This window comes from Bufo gargarizans, chromosome 5, assembly GCF_014858855.1.
Source record: "Bufo gargarizans isolate SCDJY-AF-19 chromosome 5, ASM1485885v1, whole genome shotgun sequence".
In the NCBI taxonomy this organism is placed as follows: domain Eukaryota; kingdom Metazoa; phylum Chordata; class Amphibia; order Anura; family Bufonidae; genus Bufo; species Bufo gargarizans.
Window position 1 is genome coordinate 405931785 of NC_058084.1, and position 20918 is coordinate 405952702.

The following is a 20918-nucleotide window of genomic DNA, read 5'->3' on the forward strand; positions in this document are numbered from 1 at the left end:
TTAGGATTTCACAGGGCATTTTTACACATTTGGATTCCGTGAGGGGTATGGTGAGTTCATGTAAGATTTTATTTTTTATCACAAGTTAGTGGAATATAAGACTTTGTAAGAAAAAAAAAAAAAAAAAACAAAGAAACAATTTCTGCTAACTTGTCGCAGCGATTTTACGGTGTTTTTGCAGTGATCAGAAAAAAATAATTCTGTCATTCTGCGTTTTTTGTAGAGTCTATAGAACATGTCCTATTCTTGTCCGCAATTCCGGACAAGAAAAGGCATTTTCTATATAGTTCTGGCAATGTGCGGATCTGCAAAATGCGGAAAGCACATTGTCGGTGTCCGTGTTTTGCGGATCCGGATCCGCAAAACACATACGGACGTCTGAATGGAGCCTTACAGGGGGGTGATCAATGACAGGGAGGTGATCAGGGAGTCTATATGGGGTGATCAGGGGTTAATAAGTGACAGGGGGGGTGTAGTGTAGTGTGGTGATTGGTGCTACTTACAGAGCTGCCTGTGTCCTCTGGTGGTCGATCCAAGCAAAAGGGACCACCAGAGGACCAGGTAGCAGGTATATTAGACGCTGTTAACAAAACAGCATCTAATATACCTTTTTGGGGTTAAAAAAATCGCATCTACAGCCTGCCAGCGAATGATCGCTGCTGGCAGGCTGTAGATCAACTTCTTAGCTGCGCGTCGCTGTGAACGCATGCGCATGCGCGCATTCACGCAAAATCTCGCCTCTTGCGAGATGATGCGCCAACGCGTCAAGGAGGAATAACCCGGCCGCCCGCAGGACGCATCCCTGCGTTAGGCGGTCGGGAGGCGGTTAAACAACCATGTTGAATGACACATCTCGTGATCGTGAAAAAGATGTTAGTCTGTTTGAGAAGGGTCAAATCATTGGCATGCATTAAGCAGAGTAAACATCTAAGGAGATTGCAGAAATGACTAAAATTGGGTTAAGAACTGTCCAACGCATTATTAAAAACTGGAAGGATAGTGGGGACCCATCGTATTCGAGGAAGAAATGTGGCGGGAAAAAAATCCTGAATGATCGTGATAGGCGATCACTTAAACATTTGGTGAAATCAAATCGAAGAAAAACAACAGTAGAACTCAGGGCTATGTTTAATAGTGAAAGTAAGAGCATTTCCACAGGCACAATGCGAAGGGAACTCAAGGGATTGCGACTGAACAGCTGTGTAGCCGTAAGAAAACCACTAATCAGCGAGAAAAAAATGAAAAATAGGCTTCAATTTGCTAGGGAACATAAAGATTGGACTCTGGAGCAATGGAAGAAGGTCATGTGGTCTGATGAGTCCAGATTTACCCCGTTCCAGAGTTATGGGTGCATCAGGGTAAGAAGAGAGGCAGATGAAGTGATGCACCCATCATGCCTAGTACCTACTGTACAAGCCTGTGGGAGCAGTGCTATGATCTGGGGTGGCTGCAGTTGGTCAGGTCTAGGTTCAGCAACAGTATGTGCTCCAAGAATGAGGTCAGCTGACTACCTGAACATACTGAATGACCAGGTTATTCCATCAATGAATTTTTTCTTCCCTGATGGCACGGGCATATTCCAAGATGACAATGCCAGGATTAATCAGGCTCAAATTGTGAGAGAGTGGTTCAGGGAGCATGAGACATCATTTTCACACATGGATTGGCCACCTTAACCCCATTGAGAATATTTGGGATGTGCTGGAGAAGGCTTAGCGCAGCAGTGGGACTCTACCATCATCAATGCAAGATCTTGGTGAAAAATGAATGCAACGCTGGATGGAAATAAATCTTGTGACATTGCAGAAGCTTATGAAAACAATGCCACAGCGAATAAGTGCCGTAATCAAAGCTAAAGGTGGTCCAACAGAGAGATTAATTGCCGAGAGATTAATTGCCAAAGAGAGTAAAACTAACCCTAAAATGTTCTTCAATTATATAAATGTTAAAAAGTATAAATCTGAAGGTGTCGGCCCTTTAAAGAGTAATGAGGGGGGAGTCGCAGAGAGGAGTTAATTTCATTAACATACTGTGATAAAAAGAAACAGAATATATTTATTAGCACGGTGTCACCAAATGGACTCAGTACAGACCTGGATATCAACTAAGGGGTTAAGTTCATTTTTTTTACCATGGCCTTGCTTTAACCTGGAAAGACTACTGCGCTTTATCTATGTTTGTAAATCTAACAATAAATAAAGGTGAATCCTGATAACTTGAGCCCCGCGAATTCCGAGCCCCACGCATGTTTTCCTTTCTCTGTACTCCATCATTCACATGCAGTAACACAGAGAGTGAACTTCAGCCCAGTTTGCCTTCTGTAAGGACAAAGCTGAGCCTAGCAGAGGGATCTTTGAGGTTGTTGCGTGCCGCACAGTGTGGGCTGAGTACACTGCTGTTTGGAGTATTAAGGAGGGGCACCGCAGATGGAGTGGTGAGATTTGGGCTTAAAACAACTGCCTTGTGCGACCTACAGCTTCACAGCTGATTAGAAGTGGTGACATGTTGGCATAATCCACTTCTTGCATATCCCCCTGTTCACATTATGAACTCTTTTTTGCAGATCGGTTACAGACCTATTCATTTCAATGGGGCCGCAAAAGAAGCGGACAGCACAACGTATGCTGTCAGGATCCGCGCGTCTGTTCCGTGGCCACGCAAAAATAGAGAACAAAGGTAAACATGTCTTATTATTGTCTGTTTAGCAGACAAGGATAGGACGTTTCTATTGAAGTGAAAGGAAATGTCAGCATTCACACGGCCCTTATTGGCAGAATATCTCTTTGTGTAATCATTAGAACTGAATAGGGCCCTATTCAGACGTCAGTGAATCATGGATGTGTGCAGTCGGTGTAATGTGTGTGTTTACATATCAGTGATTTTAGTGGGTCAGTGGAAAAAACATGGAGGCATGCACTAATTTGGTCCGTGATGCAGACCAAACCTATTGCAGTCTATGGGTCAGTGAAAACCATTGATACAACACGGATGGCATCCAAATTCAGATTTTCACAGACCATTGGTAAGAGTTCACGTGGAAAGCAAATTTCAGCCTAGTAGTGAATGAGGAATAAGAGTGATAAAGGAAAGGTGTATGGTAAAAAATATACATAAACCTCTGAAATGTATGTATACTAATGTCAGAAGCCTGACTAATAAAACTGGGGAGCTGGAATTAGTGATGTGTGAGGAGGACTATGACATAGTGGGAATAACTGAGACATGGCTGGATGATAGCTATGACTGGGAGCAGTTGATGTACAAGGTTACAGCCTGTTTAGAAAGAATCGTCAAAACCGGAGAGGGGGAGGGGTCTGCCTTTATGTAAAGTCCTGTCTAAAGCCCACACTCCGCAAAGATATAAGTGAGGGACATGAACATGTGGAGTCAGTGTGGGTAGAGATACATGGCGCTAAAAACAACAATAAATTACTAATAGGAGTTTACTATAAACCACAGAAAATCTACTACTAAAAGAGATAGACGAGGCGGCAAATCATAATGAGGTGGTTATTATGGGGGACTTCAACTACCCAGATATAGACTGGGAAACTGAAAGCTGTACATCCCATAAAGGAAACAGGTTCTTGGCAATAACCAAAGACAATTACCTCTCCCAACTGGTTCAGAACCCGACTAGAGGGATGGCCATACTGGACTTAGTATTAACCAATAGGCCTGACAGAACAACAGACGTGCAGGTCAGGGACACCTGGGAAATAGTGAAGATAAAGTAATAACCTTCCAATTATCATTCAAAAGAGCGTTTCTACAGGGAGGAACAAAAATACCAAACTTCAAAAAAGCTAAATTTAGCCAACTAAGAGAGGCCATAGGCCTAACTAACTGGGACAAAGTACTCAAAAATAAAAATACAGCCACAAAATGGGATATCTTTAAAAGCATCCTAAAATCTCATTGTCAGAGGTACATACCGTATGGGAATAAAAGGTTAAGGAACAAAAAGAAACCAATGTGGATAAAGAGGACTGTAAAGAAAGCAATAAATTACTAAAACAGGAGGGTAGCACAGAAGCACTGAAAAACTATAAGGAAAAAAATAGAACATGTAAAAAACAAATAAAAGCGGCTAAACTAGAGACCGAGAGATTAATTGCCAAAGAGAGTAAAACTAACCCTAAAATGTTCTTCAATTATATAAATGTTAAAAAGTATAAATCTGAAGGTGTCGGCCCTTTAAAGAGTAATGAGGGGGGAGTCGCAGAGAGCGACGAGGAGAAAGCAAAGCTGTTAAATAAACTGTCAGATGAAATGCTGAATATAAAAATAAATTGCCCATTAAAAGTGTGCTGTCTGACCTAGGAAGAAGTACAACAGCGACTTAAAAATATTAAAATAGACAAATCACCAGGAACTGATGGCATACACCCCCATATCCTGAGGGAATTAAGTAATGTCATAGCCAGACCCTTATTTCTGATATTTGCGGACTCTATACTGACAGGGAATGTCCCATAAGATTGGGGCATAGCAAATGTGGTGCCAATATTCAAAAAGGGTCCAAAAAAAGAGCCTGGAAACTATAGGTCGGTAAGTTTAACATCTGTTGTGGGTAAACTGTTTGAACGTTTTCTGAGAGATGCTATCTTAGAGCATCTCAACGGAAATAAGCAAATAACGCCATATCAGCATGGCTTCATGAGGGATCGGTCATGCCAAACTAATTTAATCAGTTTCTATGAGGAGGTAAGTTCTAGACTTGACAGCGGTGAATCAATGAATGTCGTATATCTGGACTTCTACAAAGCATTTGACACTGTACCACATAAAAGGTTAGTATATAAAATGAGAATGCTCGGACTGGGAGAAAACGTCTGTATGTGGGTAAGTAACTGGCTCAGTGATAGAAAACAGAGGGTGGTTATTAACGGTACACAGTCAGATTGGGTCACTGTCACTAGTGGGGTACCTCAGGGGTCAGTATTGGGCCCTATTCTCTTCAATATATTTATTAATGATCTTGTAGAAGGCTTGCATAGTAAAGTATCAATTTTCGCAGATGACACTGACATGTGTAAAGTAATTAACACTGAAGAGGACAGTATACTGCTACAGAGGGATCTGGATAGATTGGAGGCTTGGGCAGATAAGTGGCAGATGAGGTTTAACACTGACAAATGTAAAGTTTTGCACATGGGAAGGAATAATGCAAGTCACCCGTACATACTAAATTGTAAAACACTTGGTAACACTGACATGGAAAAGGATCTAGGAATTTTAATAAACAGCAAACTAAGCTGCAAAAACCAGTGTCAGGCAGCTGCTGCCAAGGACAATAAGTAAATGGGTTGCATCAAAAGGGGCATAGATGCCCGTGATAAGAACATAGTCCTACCACTTTACAGATCACTGGTCAGACCACACATGGAGTACTGTGTACAGTTCTGGGCTCCTGTGAACAAGGCAGACATAGCAGAGCTGGAGAGGGTCCAGAGGAGGGCAACTAAAGTAATAACTGGAATGGGTGGACTACAGTACCCTGAAAGATTATCAAAATTAAGGTTATTCACTTTAGAAAAAAGACGACTGAGGCGAGATCTAATTACTATGTATAAATATATCAGAGGTCAGTACAGAGATCTCTCCCATCATCTATTTATCCCCAGGACTGTGACTGTGACGAGGGGACATCCTCTGCGTCTGGAGGAAAGAAGGTTTCTACACAAACATAGAAGAGGATTCTTTACGGTAAGAGCAGTGAGACTATGGAACTCTCTGCCTGAGGAGGTGGTGATGGTGAGTTCACTAAAGGAATTCAAGCGGGGCCTGGGTGTATTTCTGGAGCTTAATAATATTACAGGCTATAGCTACTAGAGAGGGGTCGTTAATCCAGGGAGTTATTCTGATTGCCTGATTGGAGTCGGGAAGGAAGTTTTTATTCCCCTAAAGTGGGGAAAATTGGCTTCTACCTCACAGTTTTTTTTATTGCCTTCCTCTGGATCAACTTGCAGGATGACAGGCTGAACTGGATGGACAAATGTCTTTTTTCGGCCTTATGTACTATGTTACTATAAGTGGAGGGCAAAAAACAGACACAGGGACAAAATAGGGACCTTTCACAGATATCTTCACAAATGAAACACTGGTTGTCTTCTCACGGACCTCTTCACCGGCATGGGTGCATAAAGCCTAAAGCATCATGCACACGTCTGTGGAACATGGACCGTGAGATACCGGCCTGGATTCCTGCTGAGTTCCGGAGCGCACGGTGTCATTGGTTGCTATGACGCCATGCGCCCGCTGCTGTACAGTAATACACTCGTATTATCTATTTTGCGGACCGCACATCGCTGACACTCTCATAGAAAATTCCTTTTCCTGTCCGCAATTGCGGACAAGAATAGGACATGTTCTATTTTTTTGCAGAACGGAAGTGCGGATACGCAAATGCAGATGCGGACAGCATATTCCGGCCCCATCGAAAATAAATGGGTCCGCACCTGTTCTGCAAAATTGCGGAACGGATGTGGACCCATTTTGCGGGCGTGTGAATGGAGAGGGTGGCCTCACACGCTGCAGACTTTGTGGCAGAAATTTCTGCAACTGAAAATCAGCTTTATTCATGTGAAGGGAGGTGTTTTGGCAGCAAGCACATTGATTTCTACAAGCCCCATGTACAGCGACTCCCTGAGGAGCTGGTGTAGAGGATAGGAGTGGTAGTAGCCCTCATGAAGTGTTGTGTCACAGTGGACTCTCTCAGACTGGTGCTCCCTAGGCATTGATGGAGTGGAAATATAGTACTGAAGAAGGATGTCACAGTTAGGGTACTTTCACACTTGCCTTTTTCTTTTCCGGCATTGAGTTCCGTCCTAGGGGCTCTATACCGGAAAAGAACTGATCAGTTTTCTCCCCATGCATTCTGAAATGAGAGCAATCCGTTCAGGATGCATCAGGATGTCTTCAGTTCAGTCTTTTTCACTGATCAGGACAGAGATAATACCGCAGCATGCTACGGTTTTATCTCTGGACAAAAAAACTAAACACTTGCTTGAATGCTGGATCCGGCATTTTTGCCATAGGAATGTATTAGTGCTGGATCCGGCATTCAAAATACTGGAAAAGGTGAAAAAAAAATGCGGGATCCGTTTTTCCGGATGACACCAGAAAGACGGATCCGGCATTTCAATGCATTTTTCTGACTGATCAGGCATTTTTCAGACTGATCAGGGTCCTGATCAGTCTTACAAATGCCATCAGTTGGCATAGGTTTTTTTTTTTTTTTTACTCGTTTTATTGAAAAGTAACAAGGTAAGGCATCAATACAGATACAATCGTACAAGATTGTCAATATACTATACATGAACGACGTGAACAACAAAGTTATCCCACAGTCAATGATAAATATATATATATGTATCAGCATCATTGTTTATCTCATGCAGTACAAATACAATAAAGCAGGTAAATGCTACAAAAGCCTGTATTAGCTGTCTTTTTACTATAGGGTTAAATTATCAGGTATTGTGGTACTGTTAGGTAGGGTCAATGGCGATTCACACCAAATGCCCCATACTTTCAGAAAATTTTGAGGACATTTTCTATGTTTAAACATTACATTCTAACTTTTTCCAATGCCCTATTTTAGGCAGGTCATCCGCCATCCATTTAAAGGGAGTCTGTCACCCCCATATGGCCATATACAGTGCTTACATGGCTCTGTAGCACACCTATACAGGATTGTAACGGTACCTTTGTCTTTGTCTTTAGACTTGCACCAGCAGGAAAAACTAAGTTTAATTCATATGCAAATGAGCACTCGCAAGTGCCTAGGGAGGAGTTCAGTGTGTAAGTGCCTAGGGAGGAGTTCAGTGTGTAAGTGCCTAGGGAGGAGTTCAGTGTGTAAGTGCCCAGGGAGGAGTTCAGTGTGTAGGTGCCCAGGGGAGGAGTTCAGTGTGTAAGTGCCCAGGGAGGAGTTCAGTGTGTAGGTGCCCAGGGGAGGAGTTCAGTGTGTAAGTGCCCAGGGAGGAGTTCAGTGTGTAGGAGCCCAGGCTGCTCTGCCTTCTTTTCACTTTACTCCTCCCCAGCTTCTTCCTTTGCCCTATCGATGAGGCAAGAGACTTGGAGGGCGGGCAAAGGCAGAGGCTGGGAGGAGTAAAGTGAAAAGAAGGCAGAGCAGCCTGGGCACCTACACACTGAACTCCTCCCCTGGGCACTTGCGGGTGCTCATTTGCATATGAATTAAACTCAGTTTTTCCTGCTGGTGCAAGTCTAAAGACAAAGACAAATGTACCGTTACAATCCTGTATAGGTGTGCTACAGAGCCATGTAAACACTGTATATAGCCATATGGAGGTGACAGACTCCCTTTAAGAGCTATAACCTTTCAAGCTAGGAACAGGGTTTCTCCCAAGAATATTTTATTATAGTGTGTTCACCCGTCCTCATCTAATATGCCCAATAAGCACACCTTGGGGCACAATGGTATGGGTCCTAAGCTTATGGTTGAAAGTACATCAAGCACTGCCTGCCAATATGATTTGATATAACTACAATTCCACATCATATGCCAAAAATCGGCGTTCGCGTGTGAGCATCTAAGGCATCTGGAATGAGACGTCCTGCCCATCTTATGCAGCCTGGTGGGAGTTAAATAACTCCTGTGCATTATAAATAGTTGTATAAATTCTGCAGTAAGATGAGGGATGTCCCCCCTCCATCTAGTTTCAGCCATCAGTGGTAGTGACGACATGTGATTCCCCAAAAGGTGTGTGTAAAGTGCAAAAATTATTCCTTTCGGTCCTTGTGACTTAAAGGGGTTCTGCACTTTCATTTAACTGATGATCCATCCTCTGGATAGATCATCAGCTTCTGATCGGCAGGGGTCCGACACCCAGGACCCCCCGATCAGCTGTTTGAGAAGGCAGCGGCGCTCCAGCAGCACTGCGGCCTTCTCACTGTTTACCGCCGGGCCGCCCGCCCACTGATGTCATGACTAGTATCAACTAGCGTGGGCGCGGCTAAGCTCTGTTCACTTGAATGAGGATAGATCATCAGTTAAATGAAAGTGAAGAACCCCTTTAATAATTCCTATTAAAGGGTATGAGGATATAGATCTTACATTGTTCTTGAATTGTTCCCTGAGGACATGCCTTATTTGAAAATATCTGAAAAATTGGGAGCGTATCAATCCAAATTGTTCCTGAAGTGGAGAAAAGGAACGGAGAGCTCCATCTTGATAAATATCTCGTAGTGTGGTTATTCCATGCTCTTTCCAGATATTTATCCCTTCAATGTTTTGTAAATGTGAAAACAATAGATTATCCCACAGTGGTATAACACCTGCCCAATCTTTGTATTGGCAAAGCTTTGCATCCCTCCACACCTGGTGAGCCAACCTGTGTATCTGCAAAGCACGCCCAGAGATTAAACCGATATTCTCTAGTCTCCACTGCGCTCATGAATAATATAAGATCATCCGCGTATAGACCAACTCTGTCCTCCCGCTCCCCCATCGCCACCCACTGAAATACAGGATCTTGGCGTATTCTAAGGGCTAGGTGTTCTATGGCAATAGCAAACAATAGGGGGGAGAGAGGGCATCCCTGCCTCGTACCCCGCTCCAGTGGAAATGAGGATGAGGCATTACCATTTATCAGTATATGGGCCCTGGGTCTCTTAGATATTATTTGGATCCATTTAAGGAACGCTGTTCCAAATACAAAACTTTTCAGAATCTCCATCAAGTACGGCCATTTTAAAGAGTCAAAGGCTTTAGCTGTATCTAATGAGGCCATAGCCCATTGTCTACTGTTGTGCTATGACCTGTGCTCTGTGAATATTATTAGACATCAAGCGACCCGGAATAAAGCCATCTGATCTTCATGTATGACGTTGGGTATTATTTTATTTAATCTGTTGGCCAGGATTTTTGTGAGCATTTGTATTCTAGATTTAGGGCTCATGCACACAACAGTATTTTGCGTTCAGTATACTGGAAGTTTTTGGAGTTCAGTATGGGGTACATATACTGAACCATTCATTTCAATAGTTCAGCAAAAAATACTGAAGTGTCTCTGTGTGCATTCCGTTTCAGTATTTCAGTATTTCCGTGCCGTGAAAAGATAGAACATGTCCTATTCTTGTCCGCAAATCACGGTGCTTGGCTCCATTCAAGTCAATGGGTCCGCAAAAAAAACGGAACACATACGGAAATGCATCCGTATGTCTTCCGTATCCGTTCCGTTTATGCTGAACCATCCATTGAAAATGTTATGCCCAGCCCAATTTTTTCTATGTAATTACTGTATACTGTATATGGCATACGGAAAAACGGAAAGGAAACAAAAAACGGAACAACGTATCCGTAAAAAACGGACCGCAAAACACAGAAAAAGCAATACTGTCGTGTGCATGAGGCCTTAATAAGGATATGGGTCTATACGACGCACAATCCAATGGGTTCTTGTCTGGTTTCAGCAGTACCACTATGGAGGCATCATATAGAGAATCTGGGAGCTTCCCTATTTGTTGAGCCGCTCTGTACATCTCATACAATTGTGGTCCAAAAAAAACATCTAGGGTGAGCCCATCTGGCCCAGGCGATTTTCCATTTGTTAGGCCTCTAACCGCTTCTTAAATCTCTACTAATGTTATTTCCTCCTCAAGTATGTCTCTATCACTAGTGGCTAGCTGAGGGTGTGTTACTTCCTCCAGATAATTATCAAGCTCATTGTCTGAATAACATACTCTAGATTGGTATAGGTCTTGGTAAAACTTGCGAAAACAGCTGTTTTTATTAACAATATGGGCCAAAATCTTCCCTGCTTTATCTCCCATCTCAAATGCTTGCTGTTTAAAGAAGAACAATTTACGGCTACTTTTTTTCTTAAGATGAATCATATATAATCTCCCCTTCTGTAATCAATCCCTCCTGTTTGCCTCAGAGGGGTCAGAGGTAAACCGGGTTTCCTATTCCTTGACACTAATACTCAGTGCCTTCTCTTTTCGCTGTGTATCCTTTTTGATATAAGAGATTGAGGATTTGAAGCAACCTCTAAGATATGCTTTCAGTGTGTCCCACAATAGCAGAGTATTTGATTCTTCATTGTGTAACTCTAGAAACACCCTAAGTTGGTCTGGTACTATGTCATTATTTGTCATGAGAGCAAGCCAAAACGGGTGTATTCTCATTTTAGGTTGGGAGTACGTAGTGTTTGGTACATTAAATTTGGCTATCACCGGTGCATGGTCTGACCTACCTTGAGGGCCATAAAAGATGTCTGTTAGGTCCATATAAATGTTGGGAGTGCCTATCATATAATCTATTCTTGATAACGCCCCTCTTGAGGGAGTGAAGCATGAGTACTCGATTAAATCTGGATGTTTTTCCCTCCAGAGGTCCATCCATCCCATTTCCTCAATCCAAGTGGATAAGGCGGTGGTTGTGTTATGTGAAACGGATGTAGACCCAGCAAGAAATATATCTAATTGGTTGTTCACGACCATATTTAGGTCCCCCATACATAGCAGTCTGGCATGCGGATATTGAACTGCAAAACTTGCTGCGGTCTGAAGGACCGAGATACTAGCTGGAGGGGGACAATATATGTTCAAGAGTACATATGGGATGCGGTTTATATTGGCAAAAACTAAAATATATTTTCCCTCTGGGTCCGCCTCCACATTATAAGGCTCCCATCTAATGGTACGATGCACTAGTAATGAAACCCCTTTGGAGTGTGAGTTACCAAAGGCATTTCCCATCCACTGTACTCAAAGTTTTTTCTGCCTACTGTGTCTGTTGTCAAATGGGTTTCTTGTAGGCCGAGGATATGCGGGTTGTATTTATGGATATGTGAGAATACTACAATTCTTTTTCCCGGATTACCCATCCCTCTCACATTCCAGGACATAACACTCAAGGTGGCCATAGTGCTGTCAGCCTGTATTTTCCCGGATGGTCATACATCATTAAGACTATGTGATTGCAACCTGCTCTCAGATCCTCCAGTAGGTATATCCCAGTCTTTACGTACATTCTATTATCACATCTTGCCTTAACAAAACAGTTGAACAAAGATGTCCAAAATCTTATGATATTGTGGTGAAAACAACAACAGTAATAGGAGATAAATCTCCCTGTGGTTATGTGATCAGGGACCTGCATAGTTCAGATTGTTCAAAATCTATGCAGGTGTCTGACCGGCTCCTCGTGTGTTATACATTAAACTGACAAATTATCAGTAAATGCTGCCATAGGCATTGCAACTCCCTCTGAACCGATTGTGAATAACATTTCAAAATCTGCATCGGCGGATTTCTTTTAACTATAGTAAGGAATTAGCAATGAGTGTCTTCTGATGGGAGAGTCCTCTTCTTCAAGTCAAGTGAAGGCAAAGAAGAAAGGATAATTAAGTCCAACGACGTCAGGTCGGCGTTGCCCTGCGCAGTTTCCTGGACACCCAGGGTCCGTGAAGAAGTGCAATTTCCCATCTTCTGCCACACATAGGCGAGCTGGATACGCCATTGCATATGGTAAGTTCAGGTCATGATTCGCCTTTTTATGGATACAAAGGTCACCCTCTTCTTCTGGAGTTCGGCCGAGAAATCAGGGAATAGTGATTATAGAATGCTTGATTCTTGCACGGCTGAGAATAAGGTCTCTATCTTTCCAAATTAACATGCGTGCCAGTAGAGGTCTAGGAGGAGCACCGGGTGGTGGTGGTTGTGCCGGTACACTATGGGCTCTCTACCGTGTACGCCATGGAGAAGGCCGCCTCCGGAAAAGTAGCTTTAAACCAATTCTGCAGGAAAGTGGATAAATCAAATCCCTCTGCTCTTTCAGGCATGCCCAGTATGCAAACATTATTTCTCCTGGCACGGTTTTCCAAGTCGTCGCACTTTTGTCTCCATAGAGCAACTGATCTCTCTAAATGTTGAATCTTTGCTGGTAAGGGTCGTGTGAGGTCTTCTAAATCTGAGATTCTTTCCTCTGCACCACGTACCCTTTCTCTAAGTTGCTGTACATCTTGCCTGAGTAGGCCGAGATCCACTTTCACCTCCTCTATCTTTGTAGTGAGGGAGGTCTGACATGACAGGATTGCAGACATGAGTTGGTAATGTACCTTTTTCAGGGTGAGTTCGGGTGCTTCTGCGTCTCCAGTAGTCGCCTGCTGAGCTGCTTGCCCACGAGTGTGTTGAGTGTGCGGTGTTACGGCGGGAGCGGTGCCATTTTGGGCCTCTTGCAGGGCATATTTTTTTAAGCGCTCCGCCGCCGCTTGTGCTTTGTTGGGGCTCATGGTTAGGTTTGGTAAGTTCCCCTGCTGTTCTGCACTGTACCGAAGTCTTTTTAGGTTATTTCAGCGTACAGGATTAAACAGGATGCAGATCAGGAGCCGGAGCGATGTTCAGACATATCCGCTCATGTCGGCTGCTAGTCACGCCCCCCAGTTGGCATACGTTTTGCCGGATCACTCTGCCGTAAGTGTGAAAGTAGCATTAAATGTAAAAGTCTTTTTTACTAAGTGCAACATAGAATTTGAAATACATACAGTACATACATACATACAGTAATATTTCAGCAAGGATATGGAGGCAGGTTGGTTGGTGTAAAATCAGCACTTAGGTGATACTGACCTACTGATTGGTGATGATGGGTGTCTTGGCTGTAGTCCCTCATCTTACAACAGTGTATATAGATATGGATATAGCAGTTCACTCTGCTGTCTGGAATCTCAAGGCTTTTTCAGTCACAGAAATTTCTGCAACAAAATCTGTGAAGGCGCCTTTATAGGCCTAATAGTCTACATTGGGCGACACAGCAGGCAATTATAGTTAAAAGAGGTGACAGTTGCATTTACATGAGAGATCGCTACTGTGATCACTCGTCCCCACGAAGAATCATTGTTTCTGGGCAGCAGATCACTGTTTAGACAGCACGATCTGCTGCCCAGAAACAATGATTTCGGTGACCTTATCATCAATGCTTCCACCTAATGAATGAGCATTTGCTCATTCATGGGGTGATTGGAAGCACTTGAGACAAGACAGTTATCGGGAACGACTATTCCTAGTGATAGCCAATAACTGCCCCATGTAAAGGGGCCTTAATGTGGTTGCCTCACTTCAGCAAATGGCATTTATGATGTAGAGAAAGTTAATACAAGGCGCTTATTAATGTATTGTGATTCTCCATTTTGCCTCCTTTGCTTGCTCATATCCAGGATTTACAGCCACCGCTACAATCTATTATTATAGACCTTTTAGTGTCACGCACAAATGCCATGTATGACTTAACGTCTCACTGAGTATAATGTGTGGTAAGATATTGGCATAAGCTCCTGGTTATACTAGGAACTCTAGACTCCTCTGCATTTGTGTGATTTAGATTGTTGAAACTATTACTACATTTTAGGTGTGTCTGTGATTACATGTAGACTGGAGCACACAAGATTCCTTAAAGGGGTTGTCCGAGTTATGGGAAAAAAAAATACAGCACTGTAAATCTGATGGTCAGCGATATATAACTAAGCCAAGCAAGTTTTATGCAAAAAATATTTAATTCCTCAATTCCCTGGTTCTCTTCTGGCCCTTTGTTTACTTGCAAAATATGTGCCCCTACCCCTGCACTGCTAAGGGAGTGAATACAAGTGCTGCCCTGAGTGACATGTCTGCCTGCTGGGAGACTCAGCAGCATGTTCTATGTGTAGGACTACAAGTCCCAGCTGTACAATGACACTGCTGATACACACAGGGTCTTCCCCCTACCTGCAATGCTCTGCAGAACTTCTCTTTCAGCTCCTGTGCCCAGCATTTGTCTCCTCACTGCCTGCAGCTACTCAGTGAACACTTCAGCTCTGAGTCTGTGCAGCTGAAGGGGTTAAAAATCCTGGGAGAGAGCAATAAGCAGCAGCTGGCAGTGCAGGGGGCGTGGCCAGCACAGTGACGTCTTGTGTACAGATCTCTCAGGCTTGTGCACGAACATTATCAGAGCAGGGGGAGAAGCTGACATCACAGGTCATGTGACCCTCAGTGAACTCTGAGAAACCAGCCACTGGAAATAAAGTGAGTGAATTGGAAAGCTGTTATATTTGCCTAGTTAGAAAGATAGAAAGAACCAAAAATTAACTTGGATAACCTCTTTAAGTTAGAGGCAGCTCCAAGTCCTATTTTTGCATTCATTATTACTGAGAACCAGGGGCATACTTACCATGAAGGCAGACCATGCGACCCAGGGGCAGCGCACTGAAGTGCTTCTCATGTGTCTGACACAGAGGTTGACTGCATTTTCTGGTACCTGTATAAATTCCTAAGCACTGAGCTCCCCCTAGTGGTGGCTGCAGGCAGCCAGTTTTGTAATACACTGTCTGAAGGGAATCTACACATTTATCCATGTATTCATTCTAGTGTCTGGGAAATATGGTATTCAGGATGAGCATCATATAAAGCCCCTCTTCCATTTTTTATGACATAGTTGGATAAACTGGGTGATAATTTATTCCACTTAATAAAAAAATATCAAAAACTTGTCAGAAATCATGCTTTGCTTTATTTGTTGCCAGAGAATGTTAGAGGCACGCCTATTAAATAAATAGGGGGGGTGGGGGGGGGGGGGTGAGGAGGACATATTAAGCTTTGGTGCAACATATGGATCACTTGTGGTTAATCTGAACCAGAGTAAGTGCACCGTATCCTTCAAGGAGGTCAAGGTGTTGTATTAGTAGTAGAGACCTAAAATGTTGTTGGCTAATAGGGTTGCAGTAAAACCGTCTACGTCTCCAGTTAAATGGATTATTGAGAAAAATTCAGACTCTGCTGTTACCTTGTAGTTATAGTCTATGTAGGGAGGCTCAACCATATCGGCAGATTGTATAACTGTCATGGGATATTCTCATCTGAGATGGTTATAGCATAGTATATGCCATAGGGGCAGCATGGTGGCTCAGTGGTTAGCACTAGTGCCTTGCAGTGCTGGGGTCCCAGGTTTGAATCCGAATCCATCGGCATGGAGTTCGTATGTTCTCCCCGTGTTTGTGTGGGTTTCCTCAGGGTCCTCCGGTTTCCTCCCACACTGATAGGGAACTTAGATTGTGAGCCCCATTGGGGACAGAGAGATGCTAGTGTCTGCAAAGTGCTGTGAGATATAGTAGCGCTATATAGGTGCATACAATACATTAATATCTTACAAGTAAGGATCCCACATTTGAAAATATCGGGAGAACACAGAAGCAGCCAAGTGTTTCCTAATTACAGCATCTCCTCTCTGGAGGGACAAATATGGGATTAAGGAACTCCATCCCCCAAGATACAAAGGACCAAGAGAATTTCCCTTTGAAGGTTGACTTCAGGAATCAGGGCAGATTAGAATATAGCATGTTTGCTTCTATATTTCCCTGAAGGCTGTATTCCTCGCAAACACATTCCTATTTTGGTAAGTAGAACAGGAAAGAGCAACTAATTAAATCTTTCCTAAGTCATAGGCCCCCAAATAAAATGTGTTGTTGGATACAAGCACTTAACACAATGTGCTGATTATGAGAAGGATTTTGTTATTACTGCTTCAAGAACACCTGATTTATTAGTAAGGCTTTTAATACTTCTGGAAAGCCTGGAATGTGCAGAGTAATTGTAGCTTATCAACTAGGAAGATAAAGTCTCAAATCCATGGAGCACAAAATAAAATGCATTCTTGTGAGATTATTCGTAACATTTAAAAACCCCTTATTTATAAGGACTAGACAGTAGCAAATGGCTATACTGTAGATTATGTTCTTAAGAAACATAGAATGTGTCGGCAGATAAGAACCATTTGGCCCTTCTAGTCTGCCCAATATACTGAATACTATGGATAGCCCCTGGCCCTATCTTATATGAAGGATGGCCTTATGCCTATCCCATGCATGCTTAAACTCCTTCACTGTATTTGCAGCTACCACTTCTGCAGAAAGGCTATTCCATGCATCCACTACTCTCTCAGTAAAGTAATACTTCCTGATATTACTTTTAAACCTTTGCCCCTCTAAGGGTACTTTCACACTTGCGGCAGGACGGATCCGACAGGCTGTTCACCATGTCAGATCCGTCCTGCGGCTATTTCACCGTGCTGCCGAACCGCCGCTCCGTCCCCATTGACTATAATGGAGACGGGGGCGGAGCTCCGGCGCAGCACGGCGGTGCACTGCGAAAGCCGCCGGACTAAAAAGCCTGACATGCAGTAATTTTAGTCCGGCGGCCTTTTGCCGCGCACCGCCATGCTGCGCCGGAGCTCCGCCCCGTCCCCATTATAGTCAATGGGGATTTTGAATGAGTTCTCTTGTAGCCGGGTACATCTGGAAACGCCATGTGAAGAGCGATACATTTGCTTAATGTCTGATTCTGACCATTTTGTGTCTAAGTCTCTGCCCCAGTCCTGGGTATATATTTTGTCAAGAGGGTATCTGAGCTGTTGTAGAAGGTTATAGGTCTGTGAAAGTAAGTGATTTGGGAGATGTAAAGTTGCCATTAATTTTTCAAATGGCGTGAGGTCCCTTCCTAGATTTGAGCTCTTCAGGTAGTTCCGTATTAAAGATCTAATGTGTGCTTTCAGCAACAAATGTAAGGAAGTGGCATCTAATGGGTCAGCCTTCTCCTCTTTGTCTAAATATGAGACTATTGGAATTTGTATTGTCTGTTGTCTTTAGTGGTATGTTTATGTATTTCGAATGGTATAATTCCGGTATGTCTGCGATTGACATTAGTGATTAGTGGAGAGAGGGCTGGGCTGAGCCTATCTTTGAGTGTGAACCAGACTTTTAGCGTTGATTTGGTGACTAGATTTGTTGTATTGTGGATTGTTTGTGAGTCATATTTTCCCCAGATCAATGCACGCAGCGGGATGTTCGTTAAGTGCTCTTTTAGTGATACCTATAGTTTTGAGCAATCTTTCCTCACCCAGCATATCAGTCTAGTGAGATGTAGAGCTTCATAATAAAGCCGCCAATCTGGGAGAGCCATGCCGCCGCGTGATTTATGCTGGGTGAGAAGAGACTGACCAAGGCGAGGTCTCTTTCCCCTCCAAAGATACTTGTGATTTTCTGAATAGAAGAAAAGAAAGAGAGTGGAAGAGGAATAGGGAGGGTTTGGAGCAAATAGAGTAATTTAGTTAGAAGAATTGCAGTGTTTAGGTTTTTCCTGCTCATCCAAGAAAGGAAAGGCAATGACCACGAATCTAATGTCATCTGAAATATGTTGAGGATGTGGGCATAATTAAGTGTGAGAAAATCTGGACATTCAATACCCATGTTCATGCAATCTCTGACCCTTCGTAAGCTGATTCTTGGGTTTGGCACGGCAAAATGAGTATGTAAGAGCCACCTAAGAGAGATACTGGAGCCATTAGAAGAGCAGAGATGCCTTGATTTCAAGGCACAGAGAGTCTGCAGGACCAACCCTGTAAACAGCTGGATCCTGGACTCCAGGCAGAGAAATACAGCGACCCCACAGCTTAGCAGGAAAACAGACGTACAGAAACTGAAAAAGGGCAACTGGTTTGTAGAAACACTGAAGTAAGCAGAGGTAACAAATGCAAGGCCTGAAAAGATGTGGATTATGTGAGGGACTGTTAACAAGGTAGTAGTGTTGATCGAGTACCAAAGTGTTCAAGTGCTCGAGTAGAACACTTTACAGAGCACACGAGCACAATGGAAGTCAGTGGGAGAACCCGAGCATTAAACCAGGCACCCCCTGCTCTGAAGAGGGGAGGGTGTCTGGTTCACAGGAAAAAGTCAGAAATTGATGGAAACACCACTGAAATGGTTCGGGGACAACATGGGGAGGATGTCTGGATGCATCTTGGACTCCCAGATCGCTGCTGGGAACGATGTTGTCCGAGTAGTACGCCACTTTTAGACTGACAATAATACGCACAAAACCGAAGATAAAATCGATTTTAGAGGAAAAATTGTTAGGTAACATTCTTTCCTGTAGATTTACTTGTATATAAAGTGCAAGTGCTGCCAAAAATTACAAGGAAGAGGCACTCCGATACAACCTGTATATCACATAAAGGAGGGCCTCATTCACATTGTGGTACAATTGTTCGGGTAGTGGGACTCCTACACTCATAAAGCCTATGCACTAAGTGAAAGGGCTGCCAAAATTACAAGGAACCGGCACTCTAATACACCCTTTATTACACATAAAGGAGGGCATCATACACACCCTTGAAAAATTATGATTGATGGCCTGCTGGTGACCATCTAAAACATTAAGGGTGAGGGTCTTCTGCTGAGCTGACCATCTAAAACATTAGGGGAGAGGGCCTGCTGCTGATCTGACCATGTAAAACATTAGGGGTGAGGGCCTGCTGCTGAGCTGACCCTCTAAAACATTATGGGCGAGGGTCTGCTGGTGACCCTCTAAAACATTAGGGGTGAGGGTCTTCTGCTAAGATGATCATCTAAAACATTAGGAGTGAGGGCAGCCTAATAAGCATGTTGATATGATGGAGGAGGAGGAGGAGGATGAGGACGAGAAAAGGGAGATTGAACCATATACCCTTTTTTGTGGTGTAAGGGGTGCATGGGGATACAGTGTATTCAATACACCATAAAAGCCACATTTAAAGTGCCTTTATGTTCAGCCGCTTTCCTCTCGTGGAGTAGAGAAGTCAAGGGAAACCCAGGCCTTGTTCATTTTGATAAGAATCAACCAGTCAGCATTTTCAGTTGACAGGCGGATGCGCTTATCAGTTATTATGCCCCCAGCAGCACTAAATACCCGCTCTGACAAAACGCTGGCGGAAGGGCAGGCCAGCACCTCCAAGGTGTAGAGCGCCAGTTCGTGCCACATGTCTAGCTTGGACACCAAGTAGTTGTAAGGCACCGAGGGATCACTGAGGATCCTGACACAGTCTGCTACGTACTCCTTCACCATCTTCCCAAATTTTTCCCTCCTTGTGACACTAGGCCACGCATCAGGGTGAGGGTGCTGGCGGGGTGTCATAAACTGTCCCAGGCCTTGGAGAGTGTTGCCCTGCTTCTGTTGGAACTTCTGTGTGTTCCCCTCGGTTGCCCAAGGAACTACGTGCTCTGCCGCCAGTGTAGTCAGCTGGAAATTTTTGGAGCAATTTTTCCACAAGGACCTTCTGGTATTGCACAATTTTGCTAGTCCTCTCCACCACAGGAATGAGAGATGAGAAGTTCTCTTTGTAGCAGGTCGAGAAGGGTGAACAACCAATAATCGGTGTTGGCCAAAATGCGTATAACGCGAGGGTCACGGGAAAGGCAGCATAACATAAAGTCAGCCATGTGTGCCAGAGTCCCAACAGACAAGGAGGATGACTCTCAATCTCCTCATCCTCTTTGGCCCATCTGCGGTGAACAGATGGAATAAACCCGCTATGGGTGTACCCTATGTAGCGGAGGCAACCGTCTCCTGCTCCTCCTCCTCATCATCATCCAATTTGTGCTGAGAAGACGAACTGAGGATGGTCTGGCCATCACCCTGTCTACTGTCTTCCCCCATTTCCACCTCTTCCACATGCAAAGCGTCCACCTTCATTGTGAGCAGCGAGCGTTTCAGTAGACACAGAAGTGGGATAGTTATGCTGATAATAGCGTCATCACCGCTCACCATCTGTGTTGATTCCTCAAAGTTGTGTAAAACCTCACAGAGGTCAGACATCCATGCTTACCCGTCACTTGTGAAGAGCGGAAGCTGACTGGAAAGGTGACGACCATGTTGCAGCTGGTATTCCACTACTGCCCTCTGCTGCTCACAAAGACTGGCCAACATGTGGAACGTGGAGTTCCAGCTGGCAATTGCAAGAGCTGCTGCAGCGTTACCAGACTGGCGGCAGCTGTAGATGACTTTCGGAAATGGGCACACATGCGGCGCACCTTAACCAGTAGCTAATTTGGGTAGGTTTTAAGAAACCGCTGAACCGATAAGTTGAACATGTGGGCTAGGCCACCAAGTTA

The 20918-nt window shown here is 43.8% G+C and overlaps 1 long non-coding RNA gene across 1 annotated transcript in view; it reads left to right on the forward strand.

The window, feature by feature from the left end:
• The window catches only part of LOC122937760, a 215158-nt gene that overhangs the window by 121868 nt on the left and 72372 nt on the right, over positions 1 to 20918 (forward strand). The window contains exon 3 of the long non-coding RNA XR_006389912.1: positions 2564 to 2676. This is a non-coding gene — a long non-coding RNA (uncharacterized LOC122937760). The remainder of the gene's footprint in view (positions 1 to 2563; positions 2677 to 20918) is intronic.